The sequence below is a fragment of the Leopardus geoffroyi genome, chromosome B2 (genome assembly GCF_018350155.1).
Source record: "Leopardus geoffroyi isolate Oge1 chromosome B2, O.geoffroyi_Oge1_pat1.0, whole genome shotgun sequence".
Lineage (NCBI taxonomy): Eukaryota > Metazoa > Chordata > Mammalia > Carnivora > Felidae > Leopardus > Leopardus geoffroyi.
In genome coordinates this window covers 64,816,492-64,834,634 of record NC_059332.1, presented here as the reverse complement: position 1 = coordinate 64,834,634, position 18,143 = coordinate 64,816,492, and the positions used below count along the sequence as shown (strand labels likewise).

Here is an 18,143-nt window from a genome sequence, read left to right as displayed (position 1 = left end):
CTTTTTTAATCTGGGAATATAATTAATACCAGTTTATTATTTAATATACATTGTCAGTTAAAATGTAAAACACATAAATTATGTAGTGATTCTAAAAAGCCATGGGAGATTTGTACTTTACTGTATTTTTTCCCTGTTCTTTGGACGAATAAACTAAAGTGTAATGGGTAGATTATTCTATTCCAATAGGAAGGAAAAACTCATTTTGTGTTTTGTGTAGGGGATCTTGCCTAGGGTTATGTAAAAACTAAGCAATGTCAAGCTAAACTCTTCATGTTTGTGCATGTTCAAGAAGAGACCTCAACTTACTTTAGATTCTCAGAGGAATTTCTGGCACCTTAACTATTTATGAAGTCCTGAGAATGAGTGACACAAGTGGGTTCAATTTATAAAAATTCATCAAGTTGTGCACTTAAGCTTATAAGTTATACTTAAAAACTTTTTTTAGATGTTTATGAATCATTGTTTTGATGTCCCCAAGCTTAAATATATAATAATAAACCTTCACCATGTGCTGAGGTAAACATATGGCAACGGTTATTAACCTTTTGAGAATCAATTTTTCTAATGGCAAAGTATGAATAACTTCCCTTGGGTGATTGAGAAAACTACTTTATAAAACAAAAATTGGCTGGAAACTCGATCTCTGTCTCTGAAATCCACCCATGCTACTCTCATTTTTCCTTCCCAGCTAGTCAAGGGATGTTTGGAATCATTGATGCACTGCCTGAGGAGTGGGATTAAATGTTGTCACTATCCCACAAGAAAAGAAACTTGGAAAATGAAGAAAATTTAAGATGTGCACACTTGAGATAATATTATAGCACCAAAGTAAAAATGTGGCTTTGCAATGCCTCTCTGCTGGTTATCTATTTCTTGCCTTTTAGCCTCAGACTCACCTCGTTTTCCTGCCCTATGAAAATGAATGTGGGCCCTTTAAATGATTTCCTCTGACAGCTGACCCTAAAGCTTTATGAGGGGGTGCTTGAGAGACATTTCAGGAGAAAAAGTTTTACTTCCCGCTTCCAGAAGGCTCACTCAGCAGGTTCCTGCTGCATTCGTGGCTTCTTCAGCCCGAGGCTTAGGCAGTGCTCACAGCATCTTCAGTGCCCAGCTTTATAGGCCACGATAGTCTGCAGCACTTACCAGCCAGCAGCTTCCTCCAGCAACCCTCCCCTCCCAGCCAGGGACTTTGTAGCAGAGTGCCTCAACTCCTGTGGCACTTGTGACATCTCTGTTGCCCAGCTACTGCAGTGCCTGGTGGTCAGTGACATCCAGCAGCCTCCTTCCTGCCCCAGTATCCCCGCTGTAAGACAGCTCTTCTGATGAAGAGGGAAACACAGGAAAGCAGAACCAAAAGATACAAAAAAAGAAGTTGCTGATAACAGCATCTGCCGACATGGATCTGGTCTCTGGCTGCCAATATCTGAGGTCTTCAGAACCATGAGAGAGTAAACGCCCTAGGTTAGTTCGAGTTTGCTTCTGTCACTTGTCAGTATGGTCATAACTGCTGCGGTTATTGCAGGTGATTTGTCTAACTGAGGCCCTTAGGTCACCGACAGGCAATTCACAGCTTCCTAGGTCAAAGTCCAGGAATGTTCAGTTGGGTATATATTAAGTGCTGACTGTGTACACAGCACTCTATGCTAAATATGCAGATAGGTTTCTCCCATGCACTGGCAAAAATAGTGACCAGCAGATCCGGGCTTTACATCCAACAGTCCAGCAAATCCAGAAGAAGGAGATCCCCTATTTCCAAAAAATTCCAGAGAAGTTCTGAGGCTCATATTCATCAGATGGATTAGAGTCTTTATGCTAGAGAAGGAGCATTAGAACAATCAAATCTGAAAAGTGTTTCAGTGATGGTTGATGTCATTTCCAGAGCAGACACTTCTACCCTTTGATGTTCAGTGACAAAGTCATACTGCTCTGGGTCAGACAATCTTTCTTAGCATATTTGGAAAAACACTTGGCAAAATGGACAAACATGCTTTTTTGTGCTGTAGGTTTTTTTGAAATGTTTTACCTGGTGTTTCTCACTCTTTTTCCAGTTAACGATGGTGGAAATATTGAGATAGAAGTAAACTGTAAAAATTCAGCTCTGACTTCAGACAGGTCAAAAACGTGAAAGTGTAGCTGATTAAAGGTTGGAGTCTTCAGCTCCTCTGTCTCCCTAACAGCAACATTAGCATGCTGCCCACACTGACACGTCTCACATCACCTAATATGATTGATTAAAGGATACATTTTAGAATTTCCCCACTGTCTTTGTTTTTATTTTTTTATTTTCTAGACTGCTTGTCACAGGCCCCAGATCTGTGAGAGGTTTGTATAAAAATATAAAAGCAAATCTTAAAAGAAATACAATGTGTGACACAGTGACAAAAGCCAGAAAATTGTGCGTTCTGACGGACATGCCACTCTTCCTTCACGTCTCTGCTTTGTTTTTTTCAGCTGGGAGAGTGACAGGCTAGATGGCCTGGTGTTTGTCAGTGTGTGTCACAACCATGATATTTAAACATAGGCCTCTTTGTAATTATTTTCTCCCACCCAAAGTCTTTCTGGAAATGTGCCAAATATACATTTACTCAAATAAATACAAAAGGTCAAGTTTTCTCCTCTGCTTTCTCATTTAAAGCCAAATATTTTTTTCTCTATTTATTGATGGAGGTGTTAAGTTCGTTATTGTTGTGCCGTACTATGTTGCTGAGTAACAATCCATTACCAATGACAGTTTTTATAGTCTAATCTGTTTTCAGGTGTTGAATTTTTCTCTTAGATGTCTATTTCTGTTTGTCAAACTTAATTTTTTTCTTTTTGTTCTTAAAATTCAAACTTCAGTGCCCATCTTTTAAAAAATTCTATACTTTTTTTTTTTGGTTTTGCTATGAATATTTTTGGAAAGGGAAATGTGTTTAGAGTAATGGTTACATAGCAATTGGTTTAAATTAAAGCTATCCATTACATAATCGTATTTTTTAAATGTACCATTTAAAATAAATCTACCAAAAGACAGATTCATATAAAATTATTCTATAATACTACTAATTTGTGTTACAGTGTACTGCATGTTAGCAGCAAATTGTCAGTTATGAGAATTTGTAGTTTCTAACCGATCTAATAATAACATGTTTTGATTGTTGCTTGTTAGCACTTTGTCCTAAAAGTTAACATTTACTCTTTTTTCTTGAAATGAACATTAAGCATTACAAAACTAGAACCTGTTTTCAAACATTCTAAAATAAAATAATATTACCCCGAAGTGAACAGAATAGATCTAACCTGTTCCCCTTCTCTTCTCTTATCAAAATGTCACTTTGTTGACTGACCAAGTGTAGCATTTTTGTAAAAAACATTAGGCTTTCTGTAATTTCTAAGGATATGCAATTGATTCAGTGAGTACCTTCCTCTAAAAGGCTATAAAATAATTTAAGCAATAGTGGTGTCGGGTGCTCAGTCGGTTCAACATTGGCTGGGGTCATGATCTCGCAGTTTGTGAATTCAGACCCCCACATCGGGCTCTGTGCCGACAGCTCAGAGCCTGGAGCCTGCTTCAGATTCTGTGCCTCCCCCCTCTCTGTCCCTCCCCTGCTCACACTCTGTCTCCCTCTCTCTCTCAAAAATAAATAAACATTAAAAGAAATATTTTAAGCAATAGTTTCACCTGCTGAAATTTAAATGTGTGCAAATAGTTAAAAATGTAAATATATAACAAAATTGAGTTATGGTTGTTGTATAGTTACACATCATTATTCAGATCATGTTAATTTTTATCCAGATGTTTTCTATTGCCAAAAGGAATTGAAGGTGTTCGCCTTTTATATACATATATATGCTATTATAATTATCAGGATAAAATATTATCATCTAATAAAGGAGATATTGAGATAGCTATAGCAGGGGAAAAAAAGGGCAAAGAGCAGCTAGTACAGATTTTGCCGGCAAGGCAAAAAACAAAGCGTAATATATTACATAATGATCATCCAACAAGAGGAAGTATAACCATTCAAAAGAGACAAACATTTCCAAGCACTAATCTCTAAAGATTGTTTCAAAGTTTATGGAAAGAAAACTTAAATATATTATCATCTCTAAAAGTTTTTTAAAAATACCAAAAGTCTATCACATGACCAGCTTTCACTTATTAACTATTGGTGATAGCCAAGGAATAAATGTTAAGCTTTCCTCTTGTGAAAACATGTTTATGAAGCACTAAAGTACATTTTTTGGGTAAATGATTTCCACTGATATGTGGGTCATACATAGAAAAGATAAAGGATAAAATGGCTTGTGGTTCAGCGGTTTCAAACTGTTCTGGGCCAAGCCCTAGAAATTCTGTGCTGGCACTTCCAGGCTGAGCTGGTTGTACTCCTAGAATTTCCCATTTTCACCCCACCCCCACCCCATTTCAACAAAGCAGCTCCACTTTTATGCATTTTAGGCTTCTGCATGAGATTGAATGTAAGGCATAGTTTCCAAACTAAATAGAGATTATCAAAATAACCATTTTGATATTGTATTCAGATTGTATTGTATTCAGATTTGACTTCAGGTAGCTTTTACTCAGTGTGTTTTTTCAACATTACTTAGTAATTCTTAGAACAACCCTGAAAAGAAGTCATTATTGTATCTCTTTTACTGATAAGAGAAAACTAAGACTTAGAAAAAGGTATTTTATTAATGAAGAGGTCAGTTTTCTGAAAGGCCATGGAGTTGGGATTTTGAAATTAGCAAGGAGTATAAGAGGAGTATGTTCTGGAAAAGGGCAGTGATTCAGAAGCTAAGGTCTTTTACAAAAGGAGGAGCATGACCCAGAGGTTGGTCAATGACTGCAGGAGTGGAAAGTAGAACATGATGGGAAATTCAGTACCAAAATTTCTAGGAAAGAGAGAAGATCAAGGGTCAGGAAGTAGCAATAAGGAGCAAGAAGGATATCTATTCTCCCTCCCAGACCTGGAGCATGAGGACTATGAAAGAAAACATGTCCTCAGAGGAGAACCAGGTGTCAGAACAAGAATAAGAGAACATTCAGAAAATAGGTTAGGGACATAGATTTATAGTGATTACCAACCAAGAGTTCTATAGGGCATGGAGGAAGGGTTTTAGATATTGAGAGGAGGTAGGACATGGAGTTAGAAAGGGAGGTACAGAGCCATAGGAGCTTCTGGTGGTGGTTGACATAAACAGTGGAATATAGGCCAAGATAGTAAGATTTTTCCTGATGGTCCCATCAAAGCTGTGAGTCTTTTTTTTTTTTAATTTTATTTTTTTAATGTTTATTTACTCATGAAGGAGAGAGATAGAACGTGAGTGGGAGAGGGACAGAGATACAGGGAGACACAGAATCCGAAGCAGGCTCCAGGCTCTGAGCTGTCAGCACAGAGCCTAATGTGGGGCTCAAACTCACGATCTGTGAGATCATGACCTGAGTGAAGTTGGTTGCCCAACAGACTGAGCCACCCAGGTGTCCCAAAGCTGTGAGTCTTTATGAGAGGAAAGGAAGGATCTGAAAGGACAATCCAGATTATTAGGTCTTCCACTTGACCACTGCTGATAGAGGCATAGACTATAGAGGGAGATGTCTGCAATGAGTACCTGAGTTTACCCCTAAATTCTGTAAATGGGGCCCAAAGCCCATGAAAGGACTGTCTCATTCTGAACCTGAACCCATTCCAATATGTAGGTTTTACCCATACTACCAAGCAATTCTCCAATAATATCAGGGTGTCCTACAATTCAACTCAATCTGACACTATCTACCTGGAGACAGCATCAGATCCCACAGATTACCCATAGATTAAAGGGTTCAGTTCCACAACATTGCCCCTCACACCCCACTTCAGACACCAGTTGTAACCCCAGATTATCACCTGTGCTTCTGACTCACCACCTATAGATTGGAGGTTCCGATGACTCCCCTCCTTGAGTTCAACTAATTTAGCAGAGTGGCTCATAAAACTCAGGGGCGCCTGGGTGGCGCAGTCGGTTAAGCGTCCGACTTCAGCCAGGTCACGATCTCACGGTCTGTGAGTTCGAGCCCCGCGTCAGGCTCTGGGCTGATGGCTCAGAGCCTGGAGCCTGTTTCCAATTCTGTGTCTCCCTCTCTCTCTGCCCCTCCCCCGTTCATGCTCTGTCTCTCTCTGTCCCAAAAATAAATAAACGGTGAAAAAAAAAAAATTAAAAAAAAAAAAAAAACTCAGAAACATTTCACTCACTAGATTAGCAGTTTTATAAAAGGATATAACTCAGGAACAGATCTTCCATGCCCTATCCAGGTGTAACACTCTCCCCAAATCTCCACATGTTCACCAACTCAGAAGTTGTCTGAATCCTCTCCTTTTGGGTTTTTATAGAGGGGTCACTACATAGGCATAAATCAGTAAATCAATGGCCATTCGCCATGATTTAACCTCTAGCTCCCTCCCTTCCTGGGAAGGCAGGGAATGGGGCTGAAGCTCCAAACTTCCAAACACAAGGTTGGTTTCCCTGGCAACCAGCCATCTTTATGTGCTTCTCAAAAGTCACCTCATTAACATAAGTCCAGGTATGATTAAAAGGGGTTTGTTATGATTATCAAGATACTTTTATTGCTCTCATCACTCAAGGAATTCCAAGTTTTGTATGCTCTGTGCCAGAAATAAGTATGAAAAATAAACATATATTTCATATTATAGATCACAATATTACACACCCCAAGTGTATGGGACCTCCTATTTGGCCCTTTCTGCAGAGGTATGGAGGTCTGGAGGTTCTGTAGAGGTATAGGTGTTTCCTCTTACCATCTGCCAGTACAAACAGTTTTGAGCTTACAAGTTATAGATCCAGTTGGAAAGAGAGAGCATCTCAATCATATTTCACTATTCCCTGGGAAGGGATTCTGATCAGTTTGAATCTGATTCTAATTGTCTGTGACCAGGGCCTGTATGATTATGTCATATAAAATGGGCTAACAAGAGTCCATCAGTGTGATGGAGGGAAGGAAGCAGACAAGGAAGTCCTTATGTGCTAGGCAGACACCCCAACAGGTGTCCACCAGGAGTTTAATAAAAAAAATTGAGCTTAAAAAGACTCTTAGATTATAGGACCAGACTCTGTCAACAGCAAGTGACAGAAATAAGTAATGTGAAATGGCAAGATTTACATATATGTGTTCCCATCTTTCCCCCCACCCCTCCTTGATTAAGAGATTTCTAGCAGTGAATGTTCAGGCTCTCTCTCTTCCACATTCTCCAGGGAGGGATATTTTATTGTTAAAGAGTAATTTAGACTTTTGTGATGCAGAAGTAGGAGAGGAGAGATTAGTGTGTGACCTAGAGCCTGATGAAGGACTTTTTGGGGAAAGAAATATTTGGGAGTAACTGCACAGAGTTGAGGCAAAGTAGATGAGAGGGGGGAAAAACAGGATTTTCAAAAGCATTTATGTGCAATGGTACATATTTCATTATGTTTAATGACCAAAAGAAAATTATTCCAACCATTAGGAAATACTTTTGACCAATGAAATGTGTTTCTTGACTCATAACACCACACTCATGCTAGACTACTGGATCATGGCTTCAGTGAATCTCAGTGAGTTGGGAGGGAAACTGGGGCTCCCATATGTGAGGGCATTGTGCAGTAACTAGACACCTAAGCAGAGACATTTTGAACACCTGAAGATATGGAATTAGAGTTCAAATGAGAGGTCAGTGCTGGAATAACACATTTGGAATTTATATAAATGAGTTAAAAGCGGACCTTGAGACTGAAGTAGTTATGTACAGAGGGAAAAAATAGTTGCTTCATAAAAAAAACTTATAATTGCAAAGCACAGGAAAAAAGAAGACATAATGTAGAAACATTAAGAACTATGTAGCTTATAATAAGAGAAGCCAGAGGAAAATATTATAGGAACAAGGAAGAAGTCATATAAGAGTTTTAAAGAACACAAGAATTTACCTAGTTCAGGCTCCTACACTAAAAAGCATCCATTTAAGTGTCTTTGGCTGATGTCCTTCTGGCATCTGAATGAACATTTCCTGTTACGAGAAGTTCATCTCGAAGATATCCACTCCATTGCTGAACCATCCAAGATACAAGGTTATATCTTGCACACTCTGTTAGGGGACAGAAGAATGATTATTAAGGGGGAGCCTCCAAAATCTTACTATTCTTGTATAAATATATGTACATAAACATATATGTCTGTGGTATTAAAATTTCATTGTTGGGAGGTGTGGGCAGTGACTAGGAAAAAATGTCTTCAAAGTCTCATTGATGAAAAACAGTTGAGAAATATGGTTTATATTAATTTTCAGTTAACAAATCCCAGTGGCTTAAAAGAACAATATGTATATTGCTACAAGTCCTTCATGGAGAGCAAGGGATGTGGTGCTAGTGGTTTCTGAGGTGTCTGCTTGCACAGTCATTCGTTGCATACAGAGTGACAAGGCTGCAGGGTTTTGTGGCTGGTATCATTATGGATCATTTCTTTAATGGGGTGGAGAGAAACTGGAGAATCAAGGGCATTTACTGTCACACACTGGAAGTCAATCTCTTCTGCTCACATTTCATTGGTCAGAATAAGATACAAGCACTGTCTAAATTTAAAAGGACCAGAAAATATAGGGGAGGAACTGAATGTTTGGCAAACATCACAATGTCTGCCATAGAGCGGCCATACTGAGCTGAAATCTACCTCTCTATATAAAGACCCCACAGGGGTCCTTGTTTGTATCTTTGAAGAACATTTGTCACCTTATTCCCTCTTCTACAAAACAGAAAATTAATTCTCTCTAAATTCCTTTCACCATTTCTGTGATGAGAATATTACCAACACATTTATCAAACTGTCTTTTTCCTCAATACTCTATAATTTGTCAATTACCATTTTTAAAGCACCCAGTAGGATCACAGTCCTTAGTGGGGTACATGAGGCCATTGCCCCATATCTTAAGTATGAATTCCTCAGTGCAATCTAATGTTTTTTATTTGCCACATCATTCTGTACACCAATACTAAGCTTGTGGTCAGTCACAATCTTGGGCAATTTTTTTATTTAAAAATTTTTGAAATGTTTATTTATTTTTAGGACAGAGAGAGAGAGAGAACACGAGCAGGGGAAGGGCAGAGAGAGAGGGAGACACAGAATCCGAAGCAGACTCCAGGCTCCAAACTGTCAGCAAAGAGTCCAATGTGGGGCTCAGACTCACCAACTGAGATCATGACCTGAACCGAAGTTGGACGCTCAACCGGCTGAGCCACCCAGGTGCCCCATGGCACCTTTTTATACAGTGTTCAGCAAACAAGAAATTCTATGTGTTTTTTTTTTTTCAAACGTTTATTTATTTTTGGGACAGAGAGAGACAGAGCATGAACGGGGGAGGGGCAGAGAGAGAGGGAGACACAGAATCGGAAACAGGCTCCAGGCTCTGAGCCATCAGCCCAGAGCCTGACGTGGGGCTCGAACTCACAGACCGCGAGATCGTGACCTGGCTGAAGTCGGACGCTTAACCGACTGCGCCACCCAGGCGCCCCGAAATTCTACGTGTTTTACCAAGGATTAGAAATTGGTAGATAAAATTTATAAATGTATTATCTAAATAATGTAATTCTAATAATATACTTATTTATTTGCTTGGTCTTTCGTGTAACAGAAGTTGAAAATAATATTAGCAAAAGTGATGGCTATTTAAAAGAAGTTATAATTTATGATCCTTAAAAATATCAGTTACATAAGCATTGACCCAGGTTTTTGGTGTTTGTTTCGTTATGTTTTGGTTTAAATGAAAATTCCTTCATGGAGCTACTGAGATTTGCTCCAACCACAATGGCTAATTAAGTAGGTAAAAATCAAGTGGCTGGTGTTTTCAGCACTTTTTCTTCCCAAGATAGTGTCTCCAGTTCTTCTTGATTTTAGTGACAACTATGATTGTATCTCCTGTCCCTTTTAATCCCTTTTTCTCACATCAAAATTTGCCTTCTGATTTTCTAGATCACAAAATACTTACGTGCAAGGCACTTTGCAACTACAAAGAATAGACTTTATGAATAAAATTTTCATTAATATTTCTTATCTCCTTTCTGGCTTTCAAGGACCTTACATACTGAGCAAGAGAGAGAGAGAGAGACAGAATATGAATAGCCAAGACAAGCATCAGAAGATCTGCAAAAGTAATGAATAGAACTAGAATTTACATAGACTAAAATCACAGCAAAGAATCTGTGGAAGAGAGTCTTCAACTTTATCTAAAAGGAAAAATATTATTTGGAAAAATATGCAAATTGGGGCCAGGCATCCCACATTTTCCCACAGTGGGGATACTGTATGAACAAAGGTGAAGTAGTAGTGAGAAGAAGTTGCATAACTCAGGGGACAGTGAGTAGAGAAACTTCACCTGAAATCTAGAATCTGTGCTAAGAGCAGTGATGAATTTAAAAGATGTTTGAGTCATATTATGCTGGCAAGACTTTGGACTTGGACTTGGTGTCGAAGAGGCATTAAGTACTTCTGTGGAGAGCAACATGACATGATCAAAGCCAATCTTTATGACAAAACTTATGACAGCAGTATCTAAGAAGGTTTGGAGTTAGAGACACAATGGCAAAAGAGAGTGGAATTAATAGCTGAATGCACTGATCCAGTGTGATATGGCAAGAGCCCGGACTGGGGGCTAGAGGAGTGTAGTGGGAACAAAAATTAATATTAGATATAAAAAAAAGGTTATAAAAGGATGAATGTCACTTCATTAATTAACATCAATAGAGGAAAGAATAGAAAAGGGACTTCAAGTTATATATGGATGCATAAGATGCTGAGTGAAATACCCACTAAGAAATAACCCACAACTATAAAATTAAATCTGTAGACGAACTGAACTAAAAGGTCAGACTGGTAATAGGGAGGTGAATCTGAAATATTAACAAAAGAATTGGATGGGGGCACCTGGGTGGCTCAGTTGGTTGAGTGCCCGACTTCCGCTCAGGTCACGATCTCACGGTCTGTGAGTTCGAGCCCGCGTTGGGCTCTGTGCTGGCAGCTCAGAGCCTGGAGCCTGCTTTGAGTTCTGTGTCTCCCTCTCTCTCTCTGACCCTCCATGCCCCTGCTCACACTCTGCTTTCTCTCTCTCTCAAAAATAAATAAACATTAAAAAAAATTTTTAAAGAATTGGCTGGACACTAGCTAGCACTTGTCCTAGCAAGGTCACTGGGAGCTGGCACTGAATTTGTGACATGCAGCCTAGAATCAGAAAGGGCTGCCCTGTAGGTGAAACAGATATGAGAAAAGCTACACCCACCAGGCCCTAGGAAAGTGCCAGACGGGAAAAGTGCTAGACTTGGAAAGCAGGGAGACAGCTTGCCAACTTCCCAGATCCATGGGTAGAAAATATTTATCTGTGAGAAATAGAGAAAGCAGGCCTGAGACACACACATGTGTAGTCTGAATTAAATCAAACCATGTAACACAGAAACCCTTTTCTGAGAAATTGGCTTAAAAACTATCTGGTACCAGTGAAAACCCTTTAGTGTATTTGCATACAACATTTGCATACACAAATCACTCTCTAAGTTTTGTCATATAACCCTAGCAGAAACTGCAATGCACACAGTAAAATGGATCACTATGGGAAAACAGCAGATGGGGAAAAACAGAAACAATGAGAATTTATACTTGTGAAACAGAAGATAATTTTTTCAAAAGCCAGAGTCAACAATGATGAGACAATCAAACTTAAATACCTAGAAAAATGGTTAAAACTCCTATAGAGACACTTCCCATTTCTCTTACACCAGGAGAAGAGGCCTCAAAGCAAAAGAGAGCAAGAAGGAAACTAAGAAAAGGGAGAGCCAGAGAGGCACAATCCAAAATTCCATGTTTAAGTTCAGCTCAAGTCTGGCTAATCTCTGAACTACACATTATGGAACAAACAGAAAGCAGCTTACAATTAAGACTGAAGTGATATCTGAACTGTCAACCACTGTAGACATGGAAGTGTGTAATTTGAGTTTAACCAAGTCAGTTGCCTACTAAAACAAAAACTTTGATATATTTGAATTAGTATAACAGAATCTAGAATCTACATAATATAATATTCACAATACAAAATTATTCACCATACAAGAAAGTATGACCCCTTGCCAAGGAAAAAGACAATCAAGAAATGTCAACTCTGAAAAGGAAAAAAAAATGTCAACTCTGAGATGACCCAGACGTTGGAATTATCAGGCAAGAAATGCAAAACAGCTATTACAGTTTTGCTCAGTGGGGTAAAGGAACATATTCTCATAAGTGAAAAGATAGGAAAATTAAGAAGAAATCAGAAATGGTTAAAAGATCTAAATGGAAAATTTTAAAACTGAAAAACACGATATTTGAAATTTAAAAATTTCTCAAAGAACCTAATATCAGAATGTGAAAAACAGAGGAAAGAGTCAGTGAGCTTGAAGAAAGATCAATAAGAATCATTCAATCAAGAAAAAGAAGGAGGAGAAGGAGAAGGAGTAGAAAGGGAGGAGGAGAAGGAAGGGGAGGGTGGTGGAGGAGGAGGAAAAGAAGAAAGAGGAAGAGAAGGAGAAAAGAGAGAGAGGAAAAATATAGAGAAATTACACTAAGTAAGAACAGAGTTTTAGAGATCTGTGAGACCATTCCAAACATATCCATACAGGTAGTTAGAGTCCAAGAAGGAGAAGGGATAGAGAATGGAGCTGGGAAAAAAATTGTAGAAATAGTACCTGCAAAAATTGGTGAAATCCATAAATTTACATATCCATGCAGTTCAGAAAACTCCAAACAGGATTAGTTAGAAAAAGACCATGGCTAAGTATGTCAGGGTCAGACTACTAAAAACCAAAGATAAAATAAAATATTGAAAATGGTCAGAGAAAAATGACACATTATATACAGATTCAAATGGCCACACAGTTCTCATCAGAAATCATGGTGCCTGGAAAACAATAAAATAATATCCTTAGTGCACAGAAAGAAAATAAACTAGTGATCCAGAATTCTATATCCAGCAAAAAATAGTCATCAATAATTAAGGTAAAATAAAGACATTTTCAGATTTTAAAACAAACAAGCAAAACTCTAAGGGAACTGATTGCCTCTAGATCTGTACTACAAGAAATACTAAAGGAAATCCATCAGGCTAAAGAGAAATAACACCAGAGAGAAATTCAAAAGTAGACTTCAAGACAAGCAGTGCTATTAAATATAAAGAGAAACATTTTATAATAAGAAAATATTCCATTCATTAGGAAAACACAGCAATCATAAAGGTGTATTGCCTAATAACAGAGCCTCAAAAATATATGAAGCCAAAATTGATAGAATTAGAGTAATAACGGAGAATTTTATACCCTTATCTGAATAACTTATAGAAAAACTAGTCTAAAAAAGCAGCAAAGACACAGATCTTATAAAACACTACTATGTTGATCTAATTGATATGTATACATTATTATATTCAGAAAATTCTCTTCATGAATGACACAGAACAGTATATACTCTATGATTCCATTTATATACAATGCAAATAAATCTGTAGTGACAAAAAAACAAAGCAATAGTTGCTTGGGGGTAGAGACAGAGAGAGGAATGGAATGCAAAGGAGCATAAGAAATCTTTTAGAGTTGATAAATTGTTGTATCAATTTTTGATGGTTTCATGAATGTACACAACTATGAAAACTCATTGAGTCATGTGTTGACTGAAGGTAGTTTATGGTACACGAAATATTCTTCAATAAAAGTGATAAGAAAAATATAAAATTGAATACCTGTAATTTAAAAAAGCATAAATAGTATGATCCCATTTTTCTAACATTTTAAAATTTGTCTTCCTATTGTTTTATGCATGGAGAGAGTTCCTGAGTAATACTCCTCAAATGTTTATAATGGTGAATTGAGGGAGCCAGAAGGTTGGGAGTATGATTTTTTTTCTTTTTATATTGCTTCAATTTCTTTTTATAATGACCATATGTCATTTTTGCAAAACCCATAAATTAATTTTTAAAAGTGAATTGTTAATGAAGAAATGAAAACACCATGATAGAACACTTCTTTTAAAACAAAGAGCAATAGAAGCAAAAAAAAAAAAAATTATAGCATGATTGTGGGACACATCAGAAAAGGGGAAGAGTTTTCATGAAAGGGAAGAATCTGTAAATATGTAACACAGAGAGGTGGAGGAACCCTGTGCTTTTCCCCTTACAGTTCCCTGAGCTTTATTTTCCTGATTAGAAGTTAATCAACCTGTGAAATAAATTCATGCCAACATGCAAATAGGCATTAAGATTTTCAATTAGCCAATGTCAAATTTGCCCTTAGCTGAAGCCAAGGAGATACCATGCCTCATTCCAAAAAAAGGGTAGTAATGTTGCAAAATAGATAATATGAGGCTACAAAATATGGTATCACATAGGTACTCAAAAGATATAATTTTAGTAAACAAATGAATAGATGAATGAAGACAGGATAGCTGTCCAGTATAATTTATACTCCATCAGGGGTTGCATGTTCTACCACAGCATATGTCTAGCCACCTTTCAAGTCCTTTAAATCTGTGGTGATGCAAGATCACTTTCTCAAATGATAGGTTCATATATACAGCACCTCGTTATACTACAGGTGAGATTTTATACTTCAGTGCATATCATGACACCTGTCTATAGTAAGGGACATACAACTTTATAACCATCAAGTTGGAAATTCTGGATAAGATTCTAGTCTCTCAGCAGTTCCTGAAACTGAATTATAATAACCAACAGTAGTAACTAGGCTTCCAAGAAATACATTATCCACCAGGAATAATTTGCCTTTTGAAGTTTCCTAATCATCCCCTCTTCAGGTTTTGTTTTATATATGAACAAAAATATGAATCAATGATAGAAAATTTAAAGCCTCACGTCCATGAAATGATAAAAAGTTCAATGAAAAATCTGAGTATTATGTTTATAAATAATGTCATAAATATCCAGATGTTTAAGTAATTGGTGGTTTTTAACTGCATTTTTTTTTTGCAGTTTTATCCAGGAATTGGTAATTCTTAAAAGCCCCTGTGGGTATATATTTTTGTGTTTTTTCAAAATAATCTATTTTTATGACATTATTTTTGGCCTAAACTTGAAACAGTTGGTGCTGTTGCTATTAGCAACAAAAAGAAGACATAACTCAAGCAGTATCCATAAGACCAATCTAACAGAATGATGGGTCACACTCATGACCCAGGAATCCTCATTTAAGGTTCAAAGCTTTGAGGACCATACTATTTTAAGCCATACCATGGATGCTATAGGGATCTAATAGTAAAGCCTCATAGTAAGTATCTATCTTTAAAAGGAAAGAAAAAAAGTATGGTTTTTAGTTGTCTTAACATAGAGATCTTTGGTTGCATAACTAAGAAGTTTAAAAAAAAAAAAACCTTGGGTCCCACTCCTAGAAATTCTGATTTACTTGTTATGAGATGTGCCTGGGCATTAGGATTTCTAAAGATTTTAATATGATTTTAATATGCAGCCAAGTATGAGAACTTCTGAACTGGAGTATCTTAAAATCTTCCCATTCAACAGCTGAGTGACTTTTCTGGCATGAACAAAAAGGAAATCTGTTTCTCCTAACAATTACGTGTAACTTTAACTTTATCCTGAGGTATTGTTATTCAACTGGCAAGAAAGAAATAGTGACTCAGGTTTGGTGACAAACTGCAAAATTCTATAAGGGCTGTAGAGTAAGTCATTGAAATGTTTAAGAAATTATACATTTTCCTTAAAAAGATCACAAAGCAAAGACTTGCCATGTCCACCATTCATATTTGACTTAAAAATATTTAAACTTCAATATTCTATATTGCAATAAAAAATATGTTCCTGAAGTCAAAGTATGCATATATGTATAAAGAATGATAAATATGTGTGTATCAATCACTCACATGTCCTATCCTCAAGAAATAACACTTAGAATTCATTCTCAGCTTTTCAGAAATAAATGTTTATCCTCAAGTTTAGTTTTATATATACATATATATACACATATATTACTGTATGTAATATATAAATATATATATTTAATATGGCAGTAATGTGCACACATGAAATAAAAGTTTTGAAATGGCCTAGAACCATTACAATACATTCTTTTATCATTATCAAATTTTTCAAACATTCATTGATGTCTAAAGAATAATTTAAAATATAACCACCACCTAGAGTTAACATATTTTTAATTAAGAAGCTTTAATTTTTAGAGCAGTTTTAAGTTCACAGCAAAACTGAGCAGAAAATACAGAGTTCTCATACACTCCCTGCCACCTCACATGCACAACCCACCCCCACTTCCAACATCTTGCACTAGCGTGGGACACTTGTTATAATCAATGAACCTACAACAATGCATCATGATCACCCAGAGTCCGCAGTTTACATTAGAGTTCATTCCTGGTGGTGTACATTCTTAACCTATTATTCTACCATATTGCTTAGCGTTTTTTAGTTTTAAGAAATAAAATATTACCTATCCAATTAAAGCCCTTTTGTGTCTTCCTAGACCTCTCTTTTCTTTTTGCACATAGATGTGCACTTCTGTGCTCACACACACACACACACACACACACACACACACACACACAGCTACCTATTTCCTTCACAATCTTTGTAGAGAAAGGTAAACAACATCTTAAGTTTTATGGGTGTCCTATCACCCCATATTTTAAAAAATAACTTTACTAGGTATGTATCGTATAGTATAGCATTTTGATTTCTTCAACTTTTAGTTGACTTTCTCAATTAAATGTGTTCAAAGTTGACATAAAAGAAATCACACTGTATACATAATTTTGCAACCTACTTTTTTTACCTGACATATTTTCATGATAAATTCATGCAGATAAATGTAAATCTAGTTTATTTAAACTTCCATACAAATGTGTATTCTGATTTATCAGGATTTATTGATTTTTCTGCTGATGGATATTTACATTTTTGCTTTATTTGCATTTATTAACAATACCACATACACACATATGCACATTTCTAGGGCATTTATTTGTTCAAGTGCCAGAATTTCACTAGATTATAAACAACTGGGGGTAGAATTCTAAGATTTTAATATATACCTACCTTTGGTTTCTTTAGGTATTGCCATATTGTTCTCTAATGTGGTTATACCAATTTATGCTGTTACCAACAGCTGGCATTGTTAAAATTTTAATTTTGGTCTTTCTGATAGCTTGAAGAGTAAATCTTATTGTAACTTGCATATCTTTATGAGTCAAGCTGAACATCTTTTCAAATGACTGTTAGCCATTCAAGTGTCTTCTTTTAAAAACTGCCCTATCCAACTTTGCTCATTTTTCAGTTGGGTTTTAAATATTTTTCTCATTAATTATAGGAGTGTAGGAGTTCCTCATGATTTTCTCTCATGTGTTTCAAGTATCTTTCCTGGTCAATGGCTTTTTAACTTTGCCTATGGTTTCTTACACCACACAAATTATTTATTTTATAATCTTTCTTTAAAAATGTTTGTTTATTTTTGAGAGAGAGAGCAAGAGAGAGCACACATGTGCAAGTGGGGGAGGAGTACAGAGAGAGGGAGTAAGAATCCTAAGCAGGTTCTGCACCGTCAGCACAGAGCTCAATGTGGGATTCTAACTCACAAACCATGAGATCATAACCTGAGCCAAAATCAAGAGTCAGAGGCTTAACTGACTGAGCTACTGAGGAGCTCCAAATTTTTAACTTTAATATATCACATTTATCAATCTTTTGCTTTATGGTTTATGATGTTTGTGTCTGCATTTAGGTTTATTCCTACAATATAGAAATGTAATTATCTGGTAAAAATGCTTAAACACATTTTGAAGGTCTTAATAAAAAATGGCCATATTATTTTCCAAAATTGTTGAAGAGTTAATACACCTGCCATCATTGTGTAAGAGCAACTGATTTACTATGTTCTTGTGATGGTTAATTTTATGTCAACTTGGCTAGGCCATGGCACTCAAATATCTGGTCAAACATATTTGGAAGTTACTGTGAGGGTATTTTTTACATGACATTAACATTTAAATCAGTAGCTTTGAGTAAATAGATTACTATTCACAATGTTGGTGGTCCTCATTCAATGCATTAAAAGTTTTAAGAAAAAAACTGATCTTTCCCCAGGAAGAG

The 18,143-nt window shown here is 36.7% G+C and overlaps 2 long non-coding RNA genes across 8 annotated transcripts in view; one reads left to right on the top strand and one right to left on the bottom strand.

The window, feature by feature from the left end:
- Positions 1-18,143, bottom strand: part of LOC123608597 — a 395,339-nt gene that overhangs the window by 291,847 nt on the left and 85,349 nt on the right. For all 4 annotated transcript variants that reach the window (XR_006717319.1, XR_006717318.1, XR_006717320.1 and 1 more), the window contains exon 4: positions 7,939-8,096. This is a non-coding gene — a long non-coding RNA (uncharacterized LOC123608597). The remainder of the gene's footprint in view (positions 1-7,938; positions 8,097-18,143) is intronic.
- The window catches only part of LOC123608598, an 86,695-nt gene that overhangs the window by 57,124 nt on the left and 11,428 nt on the right, over positions 1-18,143 (top strand). The window lies entirely within an intron of this gene.